The sequence below is a fragment of the Dermacentor silvarum genome, chromosome 3 (genome assembly GCF_013339745.2).
Source record: "Dermacentor silvarum isolate Dsil-2018 chromosome 3, BIME_Dsil_1.4, whole genome shotgun sequence".
In the NCBI taxonomy this organism is placed as follows: Eukaryota; Metazoa; Arthropoda; class Arachnida; order Ixodida; family Ixodidae; genus Dermacentor; species Dermacentor silvarum.
In genome coordinates this window covers 110,595,333-110,602,258 of record NC_051156.1, presented here as the reverse complement: position 1 = coordinate 110,602,258, position 6,926 = coordinate 110,595,333, and the positions used below count along the sequence as shown (strand labels likewise).

The window sequence follows — 6,926 nt, the reverse complement described above, 5'->3', positions numbered from 1 at the left end:
GGGGGGGGGCACTTTTGAACAATGTTTTGTTTATTTTTTGCCCATGTTTACTTTATTCACGTGCCCTAAGGAAGTGGGCTACCCAATCAGTGTAGTTTGACATGTTTGCTCGTGTATGGCTTGTTCAGTATACTTGCTCGCAAGGGTTCATAATTCATAATTTTACTTTCCGTATAACTTCACATATGTCTCGTATATCACAGTATCCACAGTAGACCTGTTCAAGAGATGTGAATAGAAATATCACCAAATTCCACCTGCCGGGGACCATATAAATCGGGTTCAGTTTGTTCCTCACACAAGTGTGCCTAATTGCTGGAAGAAAAATCGCTGTCTCAGCTCTGCACTGGAGAAAATGAAATTTTTCACTCTGATCTTGCTTCTGGGATTGGTCACATTGACTATCGGTAAGCAAAAATGAACTGATGTTTTCTTCATGTTTCGTTCTTGGCATTTTTCAGCGATCGATAGGCGCACAGGTAATTTAAACCTCCAAAATCATTTCATGCTCTACACCTTGATTCATAAAGCCACTGTTTATTTGCTTTAATTATAGCTTATGGCCATCTTCGCGTTACCAAACTCAAAGTGGTACACAATTAAATTTAAACAAAGAGCCTTCACCGGATTTAAGTGCCAAAACCACGATCTACTTATGTGGCCCGTCATAGGGGAGGGGGGAATCAGGATTAATTTCAGCAAGCTACACGGGCGGCCGCATTTCGCATTTAGGTCGAATTTCGCCCCCATCGAAATGCGGCCGGGATTTGATCCCGCGACCTCGTGCTTAACAACGCAACGTCAAAGCTGCAAAACGATCTCGGTGGGTAGAGTTAATTTGCAACTAGTCGCAAAGTTTACTCGATGTTTTATGCCTATAGCGCTTCATTCAGTGAACGTGAGAGGTTCACAGGGCTCGTCTTACAGAAATGTTCAAAAGCTTTCCGCATACTCACCGGTCTTGACGGCACTTACCGCCCGGGTGAGAAATGCTTAAAATGTTGACCTGCGAAAATATTAATCCGCCTAGCACTTCTTTCTTTCTTATTGCAAATTCCAATGCGATACTTTTGAAAGCCTACGCCACTTGTTTTTCTTACATTTGCATTTTTAGCCTCACGGCGTCATCGACCGGGGCAGTTTTTTACCACGCTCTTCCTACATGTCTATTCCGGTTCCTACAATACTTTCGCGACCGCCAAATTTCATTGCTTTTTTAATTCGTATCCCTGAACAAACCTAGTGGCTATCGGTTCCTCGTAGTTTGATGTAGAGCACTGCACGGGCTCAGGCTTACCCGAAAGCCCGGGCCCGGCCCGGCCCGTGGGCCCGGCCGGGCCGGGTAGAGCAGTTTTTTCACGGGCTCGGGCCGGGCTCGGGCACGGCGTGTGCTTTTTTACCCGGGCCCGGGCCGGGCTCTGGGTTTTTGACGCGGGCCCGGACCGGGCTCGGGCTTTCTGCGAGTTATTCTCGGGCTTCTCAACTCTGAAAAACATGTATTTTTCGGTCTCGGGCCGGGTTCGGGCCAGTTTCAAGTCGGGCTCGGGCCGGGCTCGGGCTTAAGGTAAAGCGGTGGCGGGCCGGGCCGGGCGGGTAACGTAGATTATTTCCGGGCCCGGGCCGGGCCCGGGTCTCGCCATAAAAGTTTTGATCGGGCTCGGGCGGGCCGCCCACTGTAAAAACGGGCCCAGGCCGGGCCCGGGCGGCAAAAATCGGCCCGTGCAGTGCTCTAGTTTGATGTGTGTAACGTTTTTCTTAGTCAAAATGCGTTCTCTTTAGAAATACGAACTTTGGTCAGTGCTTCCACGATCACCGACTTTGGCCTCGAATGCAAATAGTCAAAATATAATTGAATATAATAAAATGTTTTCAGCGTTGTCGGAGCTTATCCTTTAGTAATATCCGCGCTATATAGCAAAAACATTTAGGTTGAATGCTACGGATTTTTTTTACGCAAACCCAAACATGGTATAATAAATATAAAGCGCACTAAGGGCATCATTTCGTAGTCTGTATGTGATTTTTAGTCCTCAGTATGTGATGCTGCTCTCAATAATTTTTGAGCTGTAAGTTAGCGCTCACGCTGACTCGCGTTCGCTCTGTTCGTGATACACTGCGCAGTTTAAACGTTTGACCTCACGCTTTCTAACAAGCGCGAACAACGCTGAACATGAACATGAACAACGCTTATGGTGGAGTTCAAACGTGAGTCATATTGTCCGCAGGCGCCCTTAAAACAAGACAACGTATGAGCTTATGAGGTCGCCTTGATTTCATTTTAATTTATAATGGCCTGTGTCGATAATTTTATGCATGACACCAATCGCCATTACTAGTGCCACAGGAACACGAACACCGACTTCGGAGGAAAGATTTCGTGAATACAGATGCGCACTGCTTGACTGCTTGTGTTTAAGCATGTTTCACAATTCAAGCACTTTATTCAGCTCCTTTAGATAAATAGGCACATAACCAACATATTGTCTACTCGTGCTTAGGAAAACCATTCAAGAAACTTGTCTTTCCTAAGTCCGGTCTCCGATTGATCATCGCATTGGTGATCGTCTCGTACTCAGATCGCCACCATGAGATGTTTTATATAAAGAAAGGTGAACTAGACAACGCTATTGCCTTAAAAACATTTTGTCAATATGAGCAGTAATTTTTCTAGAGTAAGTTACTCACACACTGATTTACATACTTCGCCCCCCCCCCCCCTCCATAACGCATCTATAAGATAAATGCATCGAGAATAACCTTTTTCTTCGTATCAGTTGCCGCTGATGCAGTTGCCTTTATTGTTTAATTTCTGTTTTTCACGTTGATTCATGTTCCTTTCTCCATCCATCACAAGTGTCTCGTCAAGCTATTGCTAGCCATTTACATTGAGGAACGTGATTTAAAGCTGTTTAGGGAAATTATCCAGCATGGCTATTCATGCCATGTCCACGTCTGTTTTTCACAGCATCTGAAAGATTCAGAGGTGGTAGATTTCAACAAACAAGCACCTGTCCTGGCCAGGGCCCATCTTCTGGGGTAAGAGCATTTCCAGCTTTTGTTATCAGGGCTGCCGGTTAGCACTTACTTTTCGATTACCGCGTACGCTTTCGTGCTTGAAAATTGAGAACTGAATAAGAGTGCCCCACGCTGAGGAAAACGTTGCGTTGTGTTCATTTCTTACGATGATGCCGTGGAAATTGTTTCTTAGAAACTTGTACGCATGACTACTTCGTTATATTCCGCAGTAATTTTTTATTTGATTTAAGTGTATACATTTGCTGAAGGTTCTAGCTGCTTCCTTGGTATTTTCGCAGATTATTTAGTTACTCTGGCTAATTGCAGCCATTTTTGTTGTAGAACATTGGGATGCGTTTAGAAGCACACTTTGTAAAATTCAGAATGCCAGACATGCTGCTACAGCTTGTAATCGGATTTTTGCTTTCAACATTATATTTATTTCTTCCCAGCATTTATTCGCTTACTAGCTCCCCTGCGTCTTCAATTTTCTTTCTATTGTGACATTTTAAAACTAAATCATAACTTCTTTCCCTTTAAGTCAAGCGTTTTTCACTGAAAGCTCTAGCATTTCTTAGTGTGTTATAGTGATGTAGATTTTTTTGCTGAATTAAAATGCACTTTGAACATTTCGCATATCGTACTGCTCTTTTGTTATGGTATTCCTTCTTGCACAATGCCTCACAGAAGTGCTACAATATTAAAATAACTAAATCTGCTTTCTGTTTTAGCCGAATTGTTTCTCAGCTAAACAACCCACATACGAATGGCTTAGCTAGATGCTACCGCCATGTGCTATATGCATGTTTCCAACGTCCTGATCCTTCACCCTTGCACGTGTTATTTCAAAGTCGTTCGCTGTTGCCAACCCCGGCGAAATATGTGAGGGGAATTACGCAACCATTCTTTCAGTATAGTCAAAAAGCGTCAATACTTTCATTAGGTAATTGCTGCAAGGAATAGAATAAATTTCCCGCATTCGAAATGAGTTCAGTCCTAGCACGTGTCACGTGAAAAGTTATATAAAAAAAGCGATCAATGCTTGTTGTCAAGTGTTGCTAACGTTTCTCACTCAAACGCATGTTTTGTTATTGCGTTTACTGCAACACACACACACACACATCTTTATATGGCTGTCTTCCTTTTATTCAGAGCCGTTCATTCATATTAGTGAATTGGATTTGCGTAGCAATTGTTCATTCAGTGTTTTTTTTTCAGTCTAGCGGGCAGAGTAAAAAACAACCAAGAGGCGGATCACAAGGATCTGGCGAAGAAAGTGGAAATTCTATCTCAAGTGACGACACATCACTGCAAGGGGAAACTGAGTAATACCTTTTACTGCAAGTGCATGGGCACGGGTACATAGCCAATAAATGTACACATTTTACAAAAAAAGTTCGTCTATTTTCTAATGCTATCGCATAGTACACAACGTAGCATAGCACGCAATTAAACTACAGCACTCACTAAACTGTCCCGTGCACAATTGCTGAGCACGAGCCCCAACTTGCGAGAGGTGTTTAATGAAAGATCTCGTCCAACCAACTGTTAATCTGAAAGCAATGCCCCATGAAGTGGAAAATACGGAGTCCGCCCGGTGTTAACATTCAAACGTACGAAAACAATCGTGACCAAGTGATGAAGTCACGTCTTAATGTCAATGACAACCGACCTGGCCCACTCCCGAAAAATCGATTTTGACCAAGTTTCACATTGAGCTGACCCACACTCAACACGATGACTTGGTTCGCTCCCAAAATTCACTTGGCCCACCCCCAGAATATGGGTGGCCTACCTGCAAAATTGGCTTTGCCCTATTCGAGCCCATGACCAAATGGAAGATATCGCGCGGAAGAATCATAATGCTTTAGCATTCGGTGCATGTATAGGAGACTTAAGTGCCTCTGTAACTTTTGTGCTTAGGGGCACGAAAGCTGGCATATTTGTTTTTCTTACATATCTTCCACTTAGCTTACAAAGCTGCAGCTAGCTGCATAGATGAACTTTTAAATAGCTGCCATCGTCAACCACACACTAAGATATTACTTTAAGGAACGGCGGATTGAACAATACTTCTTTTCGTAATACGGCAAGCCATCAGTGGCTCATAGAGGAGTGGAACAAGAATTCTGAAATTTAACTACTACCAATGGAAGTACAGTTGAGAAAAAGAAAGACGGAAGACAGAAAAGCATTTGGCAATATACTGTACAACCTATCTCCTTATAAAAAAAATTTAACGAAGAAATGCAAATCTCCATGAAAGCCAGCACCCTCAAATACACGCTCGAAATAAAGGCGTTCCACTTTGAGACGGTTCGCAAGAAAAATATGTATTTTTAAGGTTCAGTTTTCGCTAAACTTAGCAATAGCGGCTGCTGCCAATATGCAAGCTTTAATTTCTGTGACAATTTTCTCGCTCATTGCTGAATGAACTCGGCTAGGAATCAGTACCCAGTTCGCTTGAGTCCTGTCCACAGAACAACTGTGTTGCCAATACTTCAAAGCGTATTTAGAAACAGCACTGGTCCCATACACCGTCCTTATTTGTTAAACGCGTATTGATAAAATGCTGACCTGGTGTAGTTGGCACTTGCACTTTGGTGACATTTCACACGTTTCTCCAGGCAGTTCGCTGAAATTTTATTGGTTGAAGCCGCGTGGATTCTAACCGGTTATAGTAAACAAAAAGTTTGCGGAATTTATTGTACTTTGGCGGCGACAACAGGACACAGCTTTGATCGCAGTTCCCCCCAACGTTTTATCTAGAACAGGGCTGTGGAGGTGCTGCCAAGCTTGTTCTTGGTGCGTCCCGGTCGAAACGACCCACTTTGTCCCTAGTATGACTTGGTCCTATCGGATCATTTAGCACGCGACAATAACAGCGGCAAATAGATGTCTCAGGCCCGAGCCTAACATTACAATAGAGTGGGCAATGTAAGATCTCCAGGGCACCTAAGGACCAGCAGGGGGAGGGAGGAATGTCGAAGGTGGAACCAGGGTGGTCCACCTGTTGGGTATGTGGAGGCCGCAGTGCTGGGTTTGTTCACAAATCAGATTGCCTCCGCAATCAGACGACGGGCCGTTCGCTACCGCTGACGGCCGATCTTCTAAGGGCCCTGCACGCCGAGGCTACGGTCAACTACCGGATAACGAAATAGTCTTGATTTCAGTTTTAGTGCCCCGTTGCCTCTTTAGTCTTCGCGAGGCACCACCGATGCTTACAAATAATGGCACGTTGTTTACACTTAGCTGTCCCAGTTCGCACGCGAAATACTATGGAACTTCCATGAACCGGCATGTAAAACATCGTGTGAAATGTGGCCATACTGAAAGTGCCTTTGCCAGTGACCGAACCATTCTAACTTGTTGGTTCAGACCTTCTCGGTCCTTTTCCTGAGTCAAGATCCGGCAACAAGTGGGTCGCCGTAGCTATCGATTCTGCGACAAGGTATGCAATAACTCGAGCGCTCCCCACCAGCACTGCTACTGACGTTGCCGATTTATTGCTCCACGATCTTTTTCTACCCCAAGGCGCCCCTCACCAATTGCTCACAAATCGAGGCTGCTCATTTTTGTCCCTAGTGATCGACGATCTTTTGCGCTCCTCCTCCACGCATCACAAGTTGACCACTGCCTACCATCCCCAAACAAATCGCTTCACTAGGCGCCTAAATTGCACCCCCATGGACACGCTCTCAATGTATGTTTCATCTGACCACCATGACTGAGACCTGGTGCTACCTAACCTGACCTTCGCCTACAATGCATCGGATCACGATTCCGCTGGTTATTCACCGTTTTATATGCTCTTTGTCCGTGAAATGACGTTACCACTGGACGCCTCACTTCCGGCTGCTGCCACGCCGCCTAGCGAATATGCACGTGATACCATCGTTGTGCCTATCACG

At 44.7% G+C, this 6,926-nt stretch overlaps 1 long non-coding RNA gene across 1 annotated transcript; it reads left to right on the top strand.

The window, feature by feature from the left end:
- Window positions 1–290: 290 nt before the first annotated feature.
- Window positions 291–4,410, top strand: LOC119443962 (uncharacterized). The gene is made up of 3 exons (XR_005190384.2): window positions 291–407; window positions 2,966–3,036; window positions 4,234–4,410. It is a non-coding gene; the product is annotated as an uncharacterized LOC119443962 (long non-coding RNA).
- The last annotated feature ends 2,516 nt before the right edge of the window (window positions 4,411–6,926 follow it).